The 20,978-nt window shown below is 39.5% G+C and overlaps 1 protein-coding gene across 10 annotated transcripts in view; it reads right to left on the minus strand.

Moving 5' to 3' along the window:
- ATF7IP (activating transcription factor 7 interacting protein) overlaps nucleotides 1–20,978 on the minus strand; it is an 88,587-nt gene that overhangs the window by 46,626 nt on the left and 20,983 nt on the right. The window contains exon 1 of one of the 10 annotated variants that reach the window (XM_032107043.1): nucleotides 8,407–8,958. The exons of the other annotated variants lie outside the window; for them this stretch is intronic. The gene's annotated coding sequence lies outside the window, so the exon portion shown is untranslated. Of the gene's footprint in view, nucleotides 1–8,406; nucleotides 8,959–20,978 lie in introns of those variants that run through there. 10 annotated transcript variants of the gene reach the window in all.

The following is a 20,978-nucleotide window of genomic DNA, read 5'->3' on the forward strand; positions in this document are numbered from 1 at the left end:
AGTCAATTTAAATAGTTTTACCACCCTTCTATCCTCCTTTGGAATCACCCCAATCCCCAATTGCACTTGTAGATCTCTCCCTAATGAGCTGGTGCCAACCTCTGGTATTATTACAAAACTAGGTATTATTTCTTTACCATTTCCTAAAACTTTCACTTGTTCTTCTATGGGGGCATGAAATCCCTCCCTGTTCACTCCAATTATTCTAGTTTGGTCACTCCCTTTCACACACCCACAGGGGATTTGAATTAAACTTGATCTCTCAGTTCCTGAATCAACCATAAACACATATTCCTCTTCTTGGGGTCCTACTTTTAAATTTTTCAAGGGCTCTTCATGGTATTTGGACCCCAAAAAGAGGACCCTGACACCCCCAATCTTGTGTATAAGCTCCTGATTCCATCATTTGGGAAGTTTTAACCTCTCTGTGTAGTTCTGGGCACTCTCTTTTAAAATGTCCCACTTTTCCACACTAGAAACATTTCTTGGGACCTGTCTGCGAGGTGGTCATCCCCCATCCTCCTCCCTGGGGTCTCCTAACATCATACTGAAGGCTTCCCTTGGCCACTCCTCTGCCTCTTCCAGCCTCATTCCCAGTTCGTCATTTCAGTACTTGGTCTACAGTAGCCACCATGAACTTGGCCTTATTTTTCTGTTTTTCATCATCCCTTCTAACATAAACTTTCTGAGCTTCCCTCAACAATTCACTTAATTCTTTATCACTCCAATCCTCTATTTTTCCCAATTTTTTCTTTATGTCTGGCCATGCTTTGGTAACATGTCGCAATGACTGCCACTGACCACTGCCCAGGCTAGCTCCAGCGGTATGCGACAGGAGTGGGGAGCAGCTGGAGGCTCTCGGCTTTAAAGCTGCTCCTCAGGAGCTCAGCTCTGCCCAGGGGAGCTGAACCTCCAGGCACAGTGGCTGTCAGCAGTCCGGACGAGGGAGAGGATAAAAAGTAGCAAGGAGGCCTGCCACACAGGATAATCCAAATCCACTGGAGGCAACTCACAGGAGACAAGCCTCGAGCAGCTCCAGGGAACCTCTTATAAAGCGAGGTGTTACAATGGGGATGGCTTAACTGGGGACCAATAGAAATATCTAAGGGAGGGATATGGACGAGGATAGACATTTCCTTGGGCCAATAGCCTCAAGGGGAGGAGGGAAAGGGATCACATGCCCCAATGGGGCGTCAAGGTTTAGGGGATTTCCAAAGGGGGAGGTATCTAGAGGGGTAGGGTCTCGGGGGATTGATGAGGACCATATACGGGTAAACTGGGAGGTTTCAGGTGATGGACACTGAACCGTCGGGAACAACAGGAGGGGTTTGGGTGATTGATAGGGAAAGAGCTAGAACAAGGGGAGGAGAACAACCATGTAGGGAGCACCGGGGGAGCGGCTTGGGTCTGGGGCAAACCAACTGGGAATAAGGACTAGGGAAGGTAGGGATGAACCACTGGGGTACAGAAAACTTATATAAAAATACAATAAAGGTATCGCATCACCACAGTAACAAAACTTACTTTCAATAGTTCTCTGCCTGCAACACTTTTAAGATCTATTACAGAATACTGCTGCATATTCTTCCGAGCCTTTGTAACCAGGCAGTGGGCAGTTCATCTTGCTGTTCTTTATTTTCAAATGCCTTTTCACAATTCTGTCCTTTTCGTGCTGCCTCTTTAATTCTCCTTATTGCCAATCTTCTATAATTGGACATATTATTCCTTCAATTGTATTCTGATCCCAATTAGGTCTTACTAGGGGAATTTCTGTTCACCAGGTATTCCCCTTGAACATCGAGTGGATTTTTTCTCTCCCATATTTTTATTCCTGCAATTCTTATAATTTGTCTTCCTTCTGGGGTAAACAGGGCTCCTAAAACAAATTGCATTTCCTCCCAGATGTAAATAGTTGAGCCTAAGAATTGATCCAGTTGTTCTCCTAGCCCCAAGGGGTCCTCTAATATAGTACTCATTTCCCTTTTAAATTCTCTTTCTTCAACACTGTTTAAAAGTACATTAACAAACTCCACCCCTTCTCGTGTTCCACACACAGATACCTCTCTCAGGGGAAACATGGACATATTTGTGTTAGCATCCGAGGTGATACTTGAAAATGGGAAGGGAAATTTTGGACATCTCTCTTTAATTGCGCTACCTCTGTAGTCCTTGTCCTCTGTGACAGCTGGTCTGTCCTATTTTGAGATTTTATTGCTTCAGTAAAACCAGCGCCACTACATGGGCCCACCATTTTGTGGGGACCAGCCCCACCACGCAGATCCACTATTTTAGGGGGACCAGCCCTACCATGTGCATCTGCCATTTTATGGGGATCAGCCCCTGCCATTATCGCCCCTTTGCTGCTCTGCTGCTTCTTCCTCTAAATTTAGACCATTCGGTCCCCCTGTCAGGCACATAGGGAGGGGGCAGGTGGTCTAAGGGGTCCCATTTTTCCCTCCTTCTCTCCCCTTTAAGCTCCATTAAGCTCTTGGTCACAAATATGGACGAATATTTTCTCCAGCAAGCAGCATAGTCCCTCCTTTCTTCTATCTTCTGAGGTTCTTTTGTGTTTACATAAAAATTTAGTGCCTGACATACCCATTCGTCCAGTGACCCATATCTCAGGCAGTACAATAGGTCTGGCCCAATAGGTTCCTTCGTCTATTCAAACATACAACACCAGATAATTTTTCCATGATCCTTCCCCTGGGTACAAGCCAGTTCCTCTTGTCCCCAGTTCCTGAGCATCCTCCCCCTAAGGGACTGTCCAGATGTATGCTCAGAGTGGAGCACTTACATCCCTCTCCACTCCTCCTGACCTTCCTGCTGCAGCTGGTGCCCATTTCCTAGTACTCCCTGCAGGACTTCCTTCTCTCAAAGCCACTCGTTTTGTCCCTTCACTGGCCACACCCCTCGCAGGATAACGGCACCGCAGTTAGAAGGACTCCACACTTGCTTCACAGGCAATTCTGCGTATCAAGCACACCCACTCAGTCCTGCTTCTCCCAGATGCCCAGGTAATACTCGACAGCCAATTTCCTACCTGGGCCCTGTGCACAGGTGTTACCAGCTGCTGCACATGAACTCTGCTCTTTCTCTGACTTTTCCCTCTCTCTACCTTTCCTCTCCCCTTTTTTGCTTCGAGAGTCCCCTGTCTGGGTCTCACCTGCAGCCCTCACAGGGCATGACAATGGGTTGGGGCTGCTGAAATCAGCAGGGTGCACCTTCCGAATCTCCTCCCGTTGTCCTACTTCGAAGGATCAGAGGCCAAGGATCCCGGATGAGTCCCCAGATTGTTAAAAAAATCAACTAACTTTTAGATACAATTGAATGGGGACAAAGTCATCGAAGCAAAAGAAAACTGCTTATTAGTAATGATTCAGCTGAGCCAAGTATTTGTCTCTCTCCTCCCAGAGCTGGATGCACACCCTCTCCAACAAAATGGCTACATTTTATACCTTTTCCCCACCCGGTGTGGTCCCTGTCCCCTTTCCCATTGGCTGGGTACTCAGGAATTTACATTCTCTCCTGACTGCCTACTTTTCTGTCTCCTCCCCTCTCATCCTACCTCCTTTTCAGTCAGGTCTTCAACCCCACCCCTCTCCCAGCTCACAGCAACACCCAACAAATCAACCAGAACAAATCCAAACCACAAACAACAACACATATAACCAACAACTTTCATTCATTAACTTAATAACCTTTTGGCTTCAGCAAAATATCGCCTCATCTCTCACAGGTAAAAATGAATGTAAATTGATGGATCAAGAATACTTCCATCTTTCTAAAAATATTTAATTTCATGAGTTTCAAACAGAATTAAGAACTGGGGTAAATGACAAGATTTTTATATCAAGTCACTTTTAAGGAAACTTCATTAGATTCAAAGAATTTCTCAATGTATCATTAGGATACTTTCTTCTGCATAAATAAAATAAACTTTCATCCTCCATATCTATACAATAGTTAAATGAACTTGGATTTTTAGACCATTTTCATTCAGTTTGCAATAACATTTTACTAAGACTATTTGTGGCTGTAAAAACTAAAAGTATTGCAGCACCTTGTAGAAAAACTTCTTTCAAGGAAAACTGGTGAGTTTGCCTTCAACACAGTTATATTCATTCCATCCACCCACACAAGTTTTAAGAAAAATAAAAACGTTTATAAAAAATGTAAGAAAGATGTTAGAAAATTTATTTCATCAAGTAATACATGGAGTTAAATCCAGCATTACCTAGAAAGCTATAATGATTTTGCCGAAATACAACAAAATCTGATTTCATCTGTTTCCATTAAACAAAACAAATCCATAGGGATTTTTTAAAATATATTCTTCCCCAGTGGGCTTGCAAGTGGTCTTGCTTAATGGCCTAGGTTTAAAGGATTATATATAATAATGTTCAGAAACAGAAAGCAGCTAAGGAAGTTCTTATATCCTAAATGTAACTCAACAACTAAGATCTTGAATCTGCTGGTGCTAACAAATTTAGGTCTTCTGAAGCTACAAACCATCATAAGTTACTCCTGTCAAGCATACAGCTTTTATTAAATTTCTCAAATTATGCAAAAATTATATTAACAGGAATTAAAAGAGAAAATAATCAGGCAGTTACCTCTATATGACTTTTTGCCCCACAAGCATCAGATGAGCAAATGTTTGTAACACTGACACAGCAGAACTATTAGACAAAAGATGCACTTTAAATACTTAGTACGATTCATTTTGCAGCAGCCCCCAATCCATTTTCATTTACAGAAATAAGAAATTAATTAACAAACTGCACTTTTTCTTTTCAGGTGGCATATAAACTATTTTACAAATTTTTGGTAAAAGAAAGCAAGATTACTGCCAACACTAGCTCAGGTCAATGACAGTTTCGTGTAACCACAAGTTCAAGAGCATTTGGACAACCCTCTTGGGCAGGTGGAGTTATTCTTGGGGTTGTCCTGTGCCAGGCGAGGAGTTGGACTCAATCCTTGTGGGTCCCTTACAACTCGGGATATTCAATGATTCTACAATTCTATGAACCAAGCCGCAAAATTCAGAACACAGGTGCCACAGCCTCTAAATAACAATTTGACTCCACTCCATTTTGTAGCCAATCTCACCTACAAGTTTCATTTAGGCAGTCCTAAGACTGCCCTTTAGCCTTCTCTTCAGCAGACTGAAGCTGTCAGGCTCCCTGAGCATCTCATCACAGGTCACATGCTCTAGCTCCTATCATTTTGGCCTGCTGGATCTTTCCTAGTTTATTTGGAACAATTTTTTTGTGAAGTAAATTATTGAACATTTATCCTAACTACAACATTCTACATTGTAAGGTAAGAATATATATTCTAAAGTACAATATGAATTAAACTGCAAACCCCACAATCATGATGTACCACACATTACAATTATAAGGCCCCTTTTACACTTAGTTAACATGACCTGACAAGAACAGGGACAAAGCACAAAGCAATTTTTTGCATTTTCTTTTAACTTAACACTGAGCTTCCCTTACACTTTTCCCCAGTTCTTTTCTGCACACAATCTAGAATCCTCAGCTTTGAGTTACTGATAGTACTTAATACTTTGACTCACTCACTACTTGATCTCAGGAGCAGATGAACAAATCTTGACAGAAAGTTGTATCAGGTCTATTTATGGACTCTCAATAATACCATTATGACAATTTTTTTGCCATTCTGAACTATTCAGATTTTCTGAACTGGATTATCTACTACTGCATTGCCACTAGTGGGAGCAAAATAGAGCACCTATAGAAACACTGATCTGAAACATCACTTTACTTGATTTGAAAAAAGGTTCTCATCACATTACCATTTTCAGTCAGATGAATTATGAACTCCAGGTGAGCTGTTAATGCCTTACCAGAGCTGTCTACATGCCAAATACATTTTCTTCATATTCCTTCAGAAGAGAATACCATTTAATGCAAGAATTTTAGACCTGAAGGTACAAGAAGCATGTAAACATCTCTACTGTTTCAGAAGTGCAAGTGCAGTTTTTGAAAGCACATCCCTTCCTTCTTCCCAAGAACTTAGAATGGAAGGCACACTTTTTCACATCATTATAAAAGCACGTATCAGACTGTCATGTAATAGAATGCTGATCATCATACTCACATTCCATGCATATAAACCCCTATAACCACACATGCTGTTACAGATTTTTATCTTGTAAAGTCAATTTGGAAAAAAAAAAATCAGGCTTGGCTAACCTCGAAAAATTCCAAGAACTCCTAAGAGGTGACCCGCTAGTGAGAATCCTGAGATAGCACAGAGAATAGGGCCTCTGCATCAAAATTACAATAGGCAAGTAGTTCGATCTCCCAGACTGGAGTGTTTTCTTTTATAGGCATTACCCAGAATTTACAAAATATATTACAAAATTCTCAATCTTACTTTTCCTATGACCAGAAAATACACCAACAGATTAATGCAACATTCACAGATGTCTTAAAATCAAATTTGTAAGTGCATCACTTGAATAACCATATAACTTAAAATAAATTAATATTTTCTGTCCTAATTTTCTTAGTCATCTAAGCAGTTTATCAGTAATATTTTTAACAATAGAGTAAGACAAAGAAAATAAAAGACACTTCTTTTTACATTTGCCAGGAAAAGTACCCTTAAAAAATTCAAACATTAGAATCCCTTTATATTGATGCATCTATAGTTTTTTATTAAAAAAACCAAAATTAGATGAACAAACTCAAATTGCTAATATATTTTAAAATTATGTTTACTTTTTATCTTAGGATATTATCTGAAATCTAGTTAAAAACAAAGCAATAACACAGTTCTAGAGAGAACCTGTAGGAAATACAGGCTTCTCAAAATTCTGTTGTTAAATGGTTATGTGAGTAACTCATGCATATTTTCCCACTCAATCCCACAGTCATCTGCAACCAAAGAATATTTGATCCAAGCTACCAAAAAATAGTCAATAAAAACTACTGTGACAAAATAGTAAGCATAGATGAGATGAACCAGTGTTTTTGGTTCATCTTTTAACAACGAAATATCTTGTACCAGGACAGACCGGTCTCAAGAGCGTTTGCAGCCATACCCACAAGGGAGCACAGTGCAGCCAAAGAACAGATCTCATGAGAGAGCTGAGTGAAAGAGAAACAAATCAATTGGTAACCAGTCCAGACGGGCTTGGTCACACCACTGTAAGCCAATCAGCCACCATCTGATAAATGCTGGTTTCCAGTCTTTCAAAGGGGCAAGGTGCAGCCCTTCAGAGAGCAACAGAGCAAGTTATACGAATTCAGTCTTGCACGAAATAAAACATTATCAAGCTACAAGTACTCTAAATGAATGTATTTTGGTAGTCCCTTTTTATACTTAACACAAAGTTGAAGTTTCATTTGTTAAACACTTCCCTCATCTGATGCTTGGGTGTTTTCTTTTTTTACTCATCATGTGACCAAGTCACAAGGAGAAAACCAATGGCCCAGGCATCACGCCAACGGAAGAGCACCTTTTATTTCAAAGAAAGGCTTTTGTGTGCATCAGCACAAAATAACTCCTGCATGTTGGCTTTGGGCTGATTTTTTTGTTTTGATTTTATTTAAGTCAATAATTTTGACAGACCAACAGACACATTATGTTCATTTCTTTAGATACAGAAACTTCCTTTTTCATTTTAAGCTTGAAAAGAATACCTATTTAGTCATGTGAGACATGAATACATCATTAGACACCTCCCTCCAAAATCTTAAATTTTTCTCTTGACGAAATGTGTGCTAAATGGCACAAAATGTGTCAGCGCAGCTAGGAATATGGGAAGGTCTCTTTTCTGAGCCAATTAAAAAGTTTTCCCTCTACTTATTTTTTTATTATTCTTACTCTCTAAAGAGACCGCAGCTCTAAAGCAAGAAAGGACTGTATTAGCTGGTATGGATCAGCCTATGGTCATGTGCTCAGGTAAGCAGCCCATGAGCTGCTTGAAATGATAAGCCAATCAGCAAGGAGCTGCCTGAATCCTGCCTAGTGACAGGCAGCAGACAAAGGGAAGGTCATGGGAAAACGGGGGGGGGGGGGGGGGGGGGGGGGGGGGGGGGGGGGGGGGAGAGGGAAAAGCTGCAATCTAAACAATAGTGCACAATGGGGTTTGCATAACATCATGGGTCTAGAACAGCACCAGCAAAGGGCTCCTGGCGGGCACGCAGCACTAGCCAAAAGTGCCGCAACCATGAAACATCTGCCAAAGCACAAGAGCTAGATGGAGGAAGTGAAGTTCACTGATCATGAACATCAGTAGTCAAATGTGCAAGCCTACTTAAAATGAAGCAAAGGCAAATCAAACAAAGTGAAGCAGCAAATTGTCATGAGTAATGTGTTCTAGATGGAGAGTTCCAGAGAATGAAAGTGGTGAATAAAACCTACCTTTTAAGTAGTGGTTCATAAAAAGCAGTTTTCAGTTGAAATCCTTCATAGCAATTTTGATATAAGTTGTCAGAAATTTAAAAACTATTTTCAAAGAAAAAACAAAATACTGTTTTTGACCAGTTCTTATAGAAGACGTGCTAAAATAATACGCCAGTAATTTGGTTTTCTACCACTAAAACAAATCTGCTGATCTGGCTGAATGGAATACACACCACCAGCCTAGTGAGCTCCACATACAACTGTGCCTTTGTTTTTAAACGTAATAAACAAAACAGAGATCACATCATTATCATATGTGCAAATAATAGTTGTTCTAGCCCACCACTGACGATTTGAGTTTTTCTCCCTTGTAAGTTAAAGTTATGTTAGTGTTAGCTGAGAGTAAGTGGAAAAACAAGCCATTTTCTAAGAAAAAATTACGTCACCATCCTGCCCTATTTCACCTAGTGAACACACAGCAGAACAAGGTGAGCTGTAAAAAAAACCCCTTCAGCTTATTTGTCCCCGCCGCATGCCGAACTGCGGTTCCCGGTTTCGGGAGCGAGAGGCACGTTCCCCCGCGGCAGAGCCCGGCAGTGTTGCGAGCGCTCCCCAGGGGGCGCCCGCGGGGCCCTGCCGGCCGCAGCCTGCGTCGCGGCGGGACGGACAGGCAGGCGCGCGGCAGCCAATCAGACGGGAGTTCCTTAAATCCTACCCAGCAACAAGCCCCACGCGACAGGCGTCGGGCGCGGGCACGAGCGCGGGGGCGCGCATGAAACGAACGGGATTTTCCAAACGGCGCAATAGAAAGCCAAGGGCTTTCCGTCTGAGACCTGGAGCTGCATAACAGCGCTGACCCACGAGTGCGGGTGCACAGCCGCGAGAATGAACAGGTGTTTAATGCGCAGGGGCATTTTTAGGCGATCACTGAATTCCTGCGATGTTAAATGTTGAATCCAAAAAACCGCTGAGATCCTACCTGAGTTCAAGTATGGCAGCTGGAAAACTCTCCTTTTTTCGGATTCTATGCAATGCCTCTGCTTTTCTACTATTCCAACAGAAAACTGGTGTTTTGTCATGACTGCAGTATGACTTCTGCCTTGAACGCAGAGGCCAGTCTCCCCCACCCTTGCAGACTGCCTTCTGAAATTCAGCAAAACATTAAGCCCATGTATGTATCTATGCCTAAGAAAAACACCCAACCATATGGTTAAAGTCTTCTTAAACCAGAGTAAACTCACTGTACAGTTTCAAAGAGATTGGTCTTGTTTATTGTATACATGATGGACAGTGCCATGTACAAACTTGAACTATGCTCTTGTTACTTTTGTGTCATAGTAAATTAAGTAGTTATCTTGTGTCTTCTCTACCTCAGGAGGGTAATACCTCCTCTGACATTGGCTCATGAACCTGTTTTTCATACCGAATTTTCAAGGTTTTTTCCCATGAGGCTATGATGTCCCTCATGGGACAAAAATGACTGACGTGTATTTACATAGTTAAGATATTTCATCTGCTGGTGGCTTTGCAGAATTGTTCTTACATGTTCATCACTTTATGCCTAGATAACTGCATTTTTTGGAACATGGAAGAATGTAAAACAAGTGGTGAGTCTTTCCTAAAAGACTTTTTACAAGCAACTCAAGTCCCTTAGAAACAGCCACTATTTAGCATATGTAGCTTAAGCTGATTCTCCAAGGAGAGTTTTATCTTTTTCTCTATACTGAATTTTAACAGCTACTTACATTATTAAACTAGTCAAACTGTATGACTGGAACTCAGCCAGAGCAACAAGGCTGTGATAATGTTTTCTTACTTCCTGCAAGTGTTAAGAGATTTCAGTTTTTATCAACAACTCAAAACACTAGCTTTCCATTCAGCTGTGAGATCGCCAAACACTAAACAAATCCTGCTGTTTTAAACGGCAGTAACAGCAAAATTCAGCTTTCTTACAGGAAGATTTTTTAGCATAAGCTAAAACACTATCGGGTTTTTTTCATTTTAAAAAAAGATTTACTGAATATGAAGTTGAAATTGTGCATTTTAAGATACATTTGATGAATATTATTATACACAGTCTCAATATATATTACAGTTCCATCTCTGGCATAGGATAAATAGCTTGAATTGCCTTATCATTATCCTTGAATATGAGTGGGACCTAACAATTCTATAAATGTGGTCACTAACTGGCAAAACACATATACAACTAAAAACTTACCCAACTTCTGACATTCCAAACTTAAAACCTGAACAACCTGAATTAATTGTTCATGCACATGCACATCAAAAAATATGAGACAATATGGAAAAAGAAAAATCTTAGAAAAAAGTCAAGATATTCTGATCATGCTGAGGCTTTTCTGGACATCATGAAATATAGTTATTTTTTCCTTTTACAAGGAAATAATATTTATAAACTTAAATGTCTCATTTCCAGTAATTCAACAGGCTACAACTTTGAGAAGGTATCACTAACATGCACATTTGCATCCTCTGTCTTCTGTTAGATAAAATACAGAATAACACCATTGTAATGAAGAAACATATTTACCCTGAATGGTATATTATCTAGACTAGTTCCCATATCACATATGCAACTAGCTGTAGCGATGTAACCTCGGCTTTCCATCTGGCAGCTCAGTGACATCAGAATTCAGAGGTGAGCTGCCTGATGCTGACAAAGCTCCCAAGAGTCGCTTCTCAAACGCCAGAAGAAGCAGAGGCAAAAAGAAAATTTGCAGCAAAAAAGGCGATGCTGCATTGAAATATTACTGTTTGGCACACATGTAAGTGCCTTCTATGAGGTTTTTTTTCTTTTTGCAAAGATTGCATTTTCTCAGTAACAAAAAAGCAAGTTTACAATGGAACTAAACCAGCAGTCGGTAAGGTGGCTATTGGAATGGTTATCAATATTTCCCCTGGGGAAGACACCATTTCTCAGCAGGGGCAACGCACCTGCTGCCTTGCCCGCACCAGACCTGCCCCGCACAGGCACAGCACACGGATGCAAGGGGCACGTCTCCACGGAGCGAGGAAACCAGTTCTTCCATAAATACTCATTCAGCTGAAGCCTGGTGGGGAGATGTGCGAGGCAGGGAGGCTATTTCCCGTTTCCCACATGAAAGGATGAGTTTTCTTTCAGTGAGTGTCTGAGGCAGGCCAATGCAGCACTTCGGCAGCCATCTTGTCCTCTCATCAGCTCCCTACCCGATGGCGGGGACTGCCAGAGAGTTGCATTCCCGCTCGGGATTGGTTGCCACAGAGCTGCTTTGCACAAACCAAATCCGCCTGGCAACAGGCTAAAAATAGCCAGCGCTGCTGCTGGGAGCGGCACCGCGGCGCTGCCATCCTACTGTGGCATTGCGTGCGGGCACGGCACGCTGAACTCCCTCAGAGTTTCGGTAGGGCTTTTGAAATGACAAAAATAAATTCTGATGTAATTCTCTTTCCAAATCAAAACAAACTATTATAATATGCACACTATCTTCTTTTCAACTCCCGTTCCTAAGCAAGCTGGAACAGAAACCACCTTTCTTACTCTTAACACCCCATGTCAGTTTGGTGAGATGGCAATGCAATAATCCACAACACCCGTAACAAATGTCACCTAATCCTTACTAGATGTGGACTCTTACACGAAGTTCTTCTTGACTCCTGAGTTACCCCTTGTTAATCACACCTCACCAGAAACACACCTGTACAATTCCTCCACTCGAAACTAAAGACTGTGTGGGATTTCGAAGGGCAAGCAGGATAAACCAAGAAAAAAAATCTGTAAATAGAGAAAGCATCTTGAGAATGAAATTTAAATACAAAATGAAGTTAGTAAAGTGCAAAATTTTAAAGATATTATGTACATACATGTTCTGTGATAGTAACTCCAGCAATAATCTGGGTGTCCATCATTTTACAACTTTATCCGACAAAACAGAAGTTTCATTTTCAGCAGTACTGAACTGCCAGCTTCTGACTGCAGCAGAAGCAAGTAAAGACATTTCCACATCTTTCTATTCAACGCGTCTGTCCTCAGGTTTCTGTTTCATGGTTAAAGGCAGGTGAAAGCCAACATCGTAAGATGAATGAAGCGCCTGGTGCATGCAGGATATGTACAGCTATCTAACCCAGCTCTCAGGCAGCCTGAAACGTGCCATCTGATACGTAGAACATACATAAGCACTGCTGGTATGAAAAAAGGTATTTTCTGTAATACTATCACAATTAAAGGAGAGAAGGAGAAAAGTGACCAAAGCAGGTGGTTAGTCACACTGACCACTGAAGACAGTTGGTATCTTTTGAATGACTCAACAAAACAGAATCACAAAAATTAACCAGAAATCCCAATAGGAAGTAAGTGAAGTAAGACAAAAATTTGCATATAAAAAAGCTAAAAAGAAAATTAGGGGGAAAACTCCACCATCACCACCACCAAACAAACCAAAACACATGAAGTTTTTGTAAAAGCTGGAGTTTACCCTAACTTTATTACCTGTACCTAGTGTTAGGACTATTTGTCACAAGTATTCTTTTAACGAAAAGTAACTTACTGCATAGATGTTAATTAGCTACCCCTAATGCATTTTACTAGAAATTGTGTCCCCTACCACAATACATTTTTTCATTTATCAGAGGCTAAATGTTTTCCAAAGGAAACTGATGTTGTGGAATGATGGGAACTAGAAAATGCCAACCTAATATTCTATTCATTACTAGATACAGAGGGGGAAAAAAAAAAAAAAAAAAAAAAGGCACATTTTCAGTACTGGTAGCACACTGTATTAATATGCTAAGGATCCTAGATAACGCAGGTAATTCATGTTTTTACAATTATAAACAGACACTTTCTAATAAAGTTTTATGGTAGTCAATTTCTTACTGTACAAAACATGAAACCAGAGTAAGACTTACTTACTCTAGTAAAAGTATATAATGGCAGATTAAATTCTCTTGGGTCAGTGGGTGGACAATGATTTTTCTGTATTTGCTCTTAGGCAAAGATCTGTCACATCTCACACTTGTAAAGGCGTGTAACAAAAATTACCCAAAGTGTCACCCAAATTGTCCTTCAAACGTTTCACAATTGACTATGTAAGCAACCATTGCACGGATGATTCTTCAACTTCAGCATGTCTAGAACAAGCTCTGCAGACACAGATTGCCAGATTTAATTCTTTGCTAAGCTGTTCAAGGAACAGGAAGCAGAAAGTAAAGAAACCTACAACGATTTCTTTATATAGTTCCAATCATAGAAATAAATGATAATAAAAATAGAACTAGCTTTGAAAGGGGCTTTGATGACAAAAAGTAGCCTGAAAGGGCACCAGTTCTTACTGTAGTCTTCCTTTCTAGAACCTTTGACACACCCACCTACTCACCATACTTGCTGCACAGCCAGCAGACTTACAATCTCACTGTATGCCATTTACCTGACTTCTTAGGAGACCAAATGCAATATCCTAGATTTAATTGTTACCATATAAGAGATATTCTTTTCTCATCACTATCTTCTTGCCACACTTCTAAATTCAGTACCAGTAGAAATAAATTTTGAAGTGATGTCACACTAGTTTTAAGTGGCATAGTTGTATTGATCTGCATCAGCAGCACCTGAAGCAACAAAGCACAGTATGTTAATTTCTGAGGTGCTGACTTACACCTAATGCTAATAATTCTTGTCAACTCACATACTCTGAAAAACAAAGATATCTGAATAAAAGCAAAGGAGGATGAGAGTCATGTCCTGAAAGTAATTACTCAGTTGATGGGAAAATCCCTTTTTTACCAGGGAGAAGCTAAAGTTTGGCTGAAATCAGTTGGTAGGTAAAGAATCAGGAAAACGAAGAACTTCTGTGTCAATATAGGACAGACACTTTTTTTTTTTTTTACAGCAAGACAATGATTCACTGAAACAACATACCCAAAGGATGTGGCAAAATCCCCATCACTAGAGGTTTTCAAGATGCAAGTGGACAGGATGCCAGATAATCTCATCTAGGCTCTCTTTCCCAAGAAAGGCCAGCCATATCATGTGATATTTCAAGGTCCTTTCCAACTGAAGATATTCTATTAACTTAGCTGTACAACTGACTTAATTACCAGAAGATCAGTATTAGCTGTCAGATATTAAAACCCCTCTAAAATGGGACTTTTAAAGGTGGTCAGATGACTACTCCCCCAGTCTTCTGAAAAACTGTTACATCTTCAGCAAGAGCAGTAATTGCACAGCTAAGAAGGTACCTTTCAAGAGAAGCAATCTTCTACTAATAAGCTGTCATTAAAAAACACAAAAAACCCTTCTCTTGAATATATTATATACATAGACACATTTTATATACTTCATGTATTTTGTATTTATATAGATACATATGGTTGGGGAAGACATGATCATCTGGCTTACAGTAAGAAAAGTCTAAAATGGTAATTAGGTTGTGAACTCAAGGATCTAGGTTTATTTGCATAGGATTTTAAATGTAATTTTTGTATATGGAAGCTAAAAAACATATGGAAACAGTAGACCATCAGGCTGAAATAAGCATAAGTGAGCTTATCTTTGAGGCAACTTTCTCCCAGAAAAACAAATTCATCTTGTTTGCTATCTCTGGTTAGATAGGCAAAAAAAATTTCATACGACTAAAGTAAGACTGTTTCTGAAACTTAATTTCTCATTCATATAAGACAGACTTCTGTCACACCTGAGATATGAATTCTGAGCACCTCACTTCCCATTCTTTGGTCAACCAGCAGAATTAATGCTTCATTTTGCATCTTTTTCTTTAATTCATTTTTTTGATTGTTTGCGCTTCTGACATGGCGATATAAACTATTCGGTAAATACTGCTGCTAAAAATATAGAGAAATAAAGACATTGCAAAGAGTATCAAGTGTCACAGGCTCTTACAAAGTTATATTCAACTTTTATTTATGAATATCCATAATAACAGCATAGACAAACAGGATGTCAAATAAAAACTGCCATGAATGTCTTTGTTTTAAGGGCAAGGTACACTGCAAGGCCCAAGAATCCCATTTTAGAAGGGGAAGGTTATTTTCAGAAGTCCAGACTAGGGGACACCAAGCAATGGACAAAGTCTTAAGTGCCTATCAAAAACATAACACTTTTTTGGGTGGGTTTTTTAATTCAAAGAATTCAAGTGAAAAAAATTAGGATAAACTTGAAATGCAATGCAATACAACACATTTTTTGTATAAGCTCCTCATACCTACAAAACTTGATTAAAATGAGCACTCTTAAAATTCCCACAAATTTAAACTGTGTTTTCGTACGTAGGTTTTAACAGTCACAACCCATCTTCCACCTGCAAAATTTCATTTCGAAGAATGTTCAAAACAGTTCACAACAACTTAGAAGTCAGATGTCAAAATATGGTGCAAGAAGGAAAAATACTGAAACCAATTTATATTATTCAGATATAATGAAATACTTTTTTCTCCCCGTTCTGCAACTGCAGCCCATGCACAACTAATCCGGTATAATCCCACATCAAACTGTGAAGACAAGTCAAGGAACAGGAAAACAGGAGTTTATTGCTATTATAAAATATAAGAACAAAATAAGTATTTGGTAGAAAGTCTTGTATCTCACTAGAAAAATATCAATTTGCAAAATAAGTTTTATTGCCAGGTTTTTGTTTCCCATCCCTGATGAAGGTAGTTTAAAGGTTCACCAAAATGTGGAATAAATAGGTATAAAATTTCATAAAGAAAAGTAATTTTTTTAGAAATACTGCTTCAGACAGACTCACTTTATAGCAGCAGTGCTGCTGTAAACATTCCGTGTATTCATCTGTGGCTACCAGAGACCACCACAGTTGCTAAGCAACATCTTAGTTTCATCTCAATTTTGATATTTACCATTTTGGCATATTCATTGGAACCATATTTATTCTTTAAAAAACCTCATCTCATTCCATTCCTTTCACAACTGTTTTATGAAATGCAATCAAATGGATTTCTCAGGGGGAAAAGGGGGGGGAGGGTGGGGAAGCTTCCTTTTTCTTATACTTTTTAAAGTACCCATGTGTAGATAAAATATCTTAGAATATTTGCATGTGACAAGAAACAGTCACCATAGTGCTATAGAAACCCCAGTGAGTTTCAGCAATTATCTTGCCTTTTCTGATTTCTGGTTTCTCCACTTAGGTTATAAGCAAGAACAGGAAGTAGAGAATTTCATACTAACAGGAACATAAAAAAATCCACACCAAGAGCAATTAGCATATTATCTAGATTTATTCTACAATGGAGTAAAATGCTACTCTGATAATGAGATTGAACCCCCTCAGTCAAAGAATGTGACACATGAGCCCATACACCTTCTTCCATCTTACAAAAAAAAGGACCAATATAAACGACCTTCAGTGACTCTACCAATACACTGGCATCAAGCAGCAGATTTCATAGTGGAAGGAAAAGAAAAAAGATTGCAAAAATCCATGCAGTCAACATATTTCTGTGGATAATATTGCTATGAGGTTACTGCTCCTTGAGAGACTGCCCACACTGACTGTCATCTAATCCAGAGGGGTTTCCTATGTAACAAGATGGCATCCTATGCCCTGGACAGGTACTCTGCACATTTTGCATACAGTAATAATGTTCAAAAGGGGCAACAAGCTTTTCAGAACTCTAGCAGAATAAGCACCACCACTGCTATTCAGTAGCATCTTAAACAGTTTAATCAATATCCATACACAGAGTCCCAGTCTCATAAACGCTCTCCTGTCCTTATTAAGTAGCACTTAAGCATTAAGAAATACTCCTCAATGTCTTCTTAAAGGGTTCTGTTACATTAACTATATACTAGGACATCTCCCTTTGGATTAAGCAAGGATTGAGGAAGAAAGAGGAGAGGATGAAATGCTAATAATTAGGTGTAGGCTCTAGTGATGAGAACTGGAAATAGCTATGTTTTTATGAAATACTAAATAAGTGGAATCATGCATGCACTTCAGGCAACAGCTCTTCACGTCATTACCTTAAAATGACCAAGGAAAAAAGCAAGTGCTTAATTAACCATTGGAAATAGGAGATGACAAACCTAATGTTACACAGATATCTCAAAGATGTAGAGTAAAAAACCAATTATCTAAAAGCAATTCAGCTATTGGACCTACTCATCTTGCAATATGAATCTTAATAAAAGGGAGTCAATTAGCAAGTGCTGTATCACTTTAGCTGCCAAGTACTATCATTTATCTTTTGTGTTGTGGGATGACCAAATGCCAACAGCCATATCTGTAGCAAAACCCCAGTACTAGGAATATGAAGTATTTTCTGTGCATTAGCTTCTTGTTAATATTACAGAGGAATATGAACTTCTAAACATAAGAAACTGAAATGAAAATCTGTAGTCTGAAGGCATTTCTTTTCCATCACCATTGAAGAATCCATCTTTGTGTTTCCTCAGTTTCTTAGTATAAGATCCTTGAAGAAGAAAGCAGGAAAGTTATATGCAAAATGTCCTCTTTACCACATCAGTCAGCAAGTTCTCACACTAGGTTTCTTAGATGATACAAAAGCAAAATAAAAAGGAAGATTGAAGAGATGTTCCATATAATCAATAAAGACCTCTGTCTTTAAGATGCTACAGGCTTCAAATGAGATCAACTTACACTTCCCAAAATGTTTCTTGTGTCTATTTACTAATGACCCCAATGAGGCTTGCCATTATGTACGATGCACAAGTAATTCTGGAAAGCTTTCCTGCCTTTAAACTTCACATCTAGGGTGACAGGTTTTAATTTTTTTTCCTGATTAATTTTTTTCAAAGCCACCATAAGCCCCAGTTTGCAGTTACTCAACACCATCACCTCTGCATGGTTGCTGGCAGCGAATGTGTGGATGGAAGTCAGCCAGCAGCGTTTTGTTCATGCTGACTATTGAGATCATACACACTAGCCTAGTGAACCAGTGTTTAGGATGCCAGAAAAAACAGGTCTAGAGACACCTCCAATGCCAGTGTCGCATTCCTAAGGGGAAAGGATGGAAGTGAACAAAAGCAAAACACATTTCTTCTAGTAATGAGGCCATTGTTTTGCTTGCTAATGCAAGTTTTCAAAAATAAAGAAGACAGTACTACAAATTCGTGAAGCATTGAGAGTCTGCACAGAACATCAAACTAGCATTCACAGTATTATACAAAACCAAAAAAAGGAGCTGCAAGTTTACCTCTACTGATACATTATTTGGCAATGATTTTGCCAGAACAGTCCATAAAAAAGTTTTTGAGCCTGGTTCTAAAAAACAGTGGCCAGTCTGTAGCGATACTGCCAGCACATTCATGAGTTGATAGTACTTGGTCTGTAAAAGACTTCTTCTGTGAAGAACTCCAAGCATTTCTACAAAAAACATCCTTAATTTTACTATTTTGTGAGGCAGAAAGCAGCTGATGAAGCAACAATCCAGTAATACCATTTCACAAACACAGAAATACATTAATAATTTATACAGCTATTTTAAACTGCTTGCCTTCCCAAATTTCATTAAAAATCGTATGGAGAAAAATGCATCTGCACAGTCACTCAGGGCGACCATTTACAAGAAACTCTGTTTCATTTGCCTAGGAAGTTTCCCAAATGCGACCCAGAGTTAGATGCCAGAAGCACACTGTAAGAATTATACTTAAAAATGCCTCCATTGATAAAATGTATAAAAGCCTCAAAGGAAAGCATCTTAAATTTTGACTATTTAAGGTTTGCTGTAATAAGTCAACCTGCAGAAAGGTTCCACCCAGAAACCTTTATCATCAAATGGAACACACTTCCACAGTCTGTCTTTTGCCTGGTGAGCTAGCAAGCCACAATGCTTGCTTGCTTCCTGGAGAGGACAGGCTGCAATTTCACCTCATCCAAAAAATCAAAGGCTAGATTTCTCTTTGAATGAGTGAGGACATCACTATACATCCTTTTTTCATGTGCTGGCGCATAACATTGCTGAACTGTTTCCTGATAATTTTTCAGACTAACTACAGACTCTCCTGATGAATTTACATGCATGACCACCTCTCCCAAGTTTGCATTTGTGATCATAAAACTATTTTATTCACATACCCCCAAGGTGAATATGACCAGGTCATAATCATGTGTCACCATGGGGCTTGGGGAAGAATTTTTCTACATAATCAAACACTGAGGAAAGGGCAACAGAAGCTATAGAACTGGCTCACTTCCTGAGAATCCTTCTAATCCATTTTCTCTGGAAGCTGGTACTAGCTTCTTTAAAATCATGTACAATTCCAGTGAGAACTCTCTGCACAAGAACCTACTGATCCTTGAAAGGACATCAAAAAGAACTGCTGTCAAACGTAATAGCTGCCATTAGGACAGCACAAAATTCCGCATCACAGATCAGCTGATCTTTCCAAAGAAAAACTCTTGTTTAGATATTCTCAGAATAGCTAAAGTATGCTTCACCCTTCTCTCTGTGGGGTTGCTGATGGAGAACACAAGGGACCTCTTCCCCTCCCATCCCAGAACTGATGGAGCACAGGCCTATACTGCAGCTGATAGCTACGTTTGTACTGCTCACAGTTTTAAATGCTGCTCTCTTTGATTATACCCCCTCCCCTCCACCACCAAAACCCACAACAACAACAAAAGAAATAAAAACACCACCACAGCAAACCCACAAAGCAGATTTAAGTACAAAAGGAACACATCACATAAGGTGCAATTTTAGGGCAGGTCTGACCACTAATTAAGAAAAGAAAAAACCACAACAAAAGAGACACAACTGTAAATAAGAACAAGATAAGGTCACTGACTGCCTGGCATTAGGATAATTGAATATTACCGTGTGTTTTACTTTTCTCAACCATAAAGGTTTTCATTCAACAGTTAAAAGTTTTGCTGCATGGAGATTAAGCTTTGCCCACTGTCCTTTCAGAAGGGAGGAGATGGAGGAAAACAACTTAAGTATCCAAAATCATTGCAGCACCTCTGGTGAAAAATAACAAACTGCTAGAATTAAGGAAGACACCATAAAACATGACAACAAAAAGAATAGTTTCTAGGCTCATCAGACCACTAAATGTCCTTAGCCATCCATTTGCTGAAACCAAAAAGGCACTTGGCTTGTTGGTTAACTTAGATTCATCTGGCTACAAGCCACAAGATGAGACAGTCCAGAAATTATTCTTGGGGAAGAGAGCTAGACAACTTTTGTGAGTTATCACCACCAAGTCAAACTAGCAATAAAGGTTGTACCAAACCCTGCTATGTAACTGTATACAATATCAGAAATTTGGATTACATGGAAGATTTCATGAGCACATTATCCCATGTAACCAGCTGCAGAGCTGCCATAGTAGGCAAGCCATACATCAGTTGTTCCAAATCCACGTCTCATTAAATTTCATAGGTTGGCCATTCTTTTAAGCCTGTCTTCAAATCAAAGTGAGATGTCTTTCTGGAAGGAGACAATAAAATTTCTCCTCTTCATTTACTCACTAACAGTAAAATTATTTTAAAAACCCCCAAAACCCCAATAACCTAACTGGCATTCATAGAGAAGAAGAAGACAGACAGTTTTCAGAGATGCACAGCACACTGACAAGAGGAAACAGATTCGGC

Source organism: Corvus moneduloides, chromosome 4, assembly GCF_009650955.1.
Source record: "Corvus moneduloides isolate bCorMon1 chromosome 4, bCorMon1.pri, whole genome shotgun sequence".
NCBI lineage: Eukaryota > Metazoa > Chordata > Aves > Passeriformes > Corvidae > Corvus > Corvus moneduloides.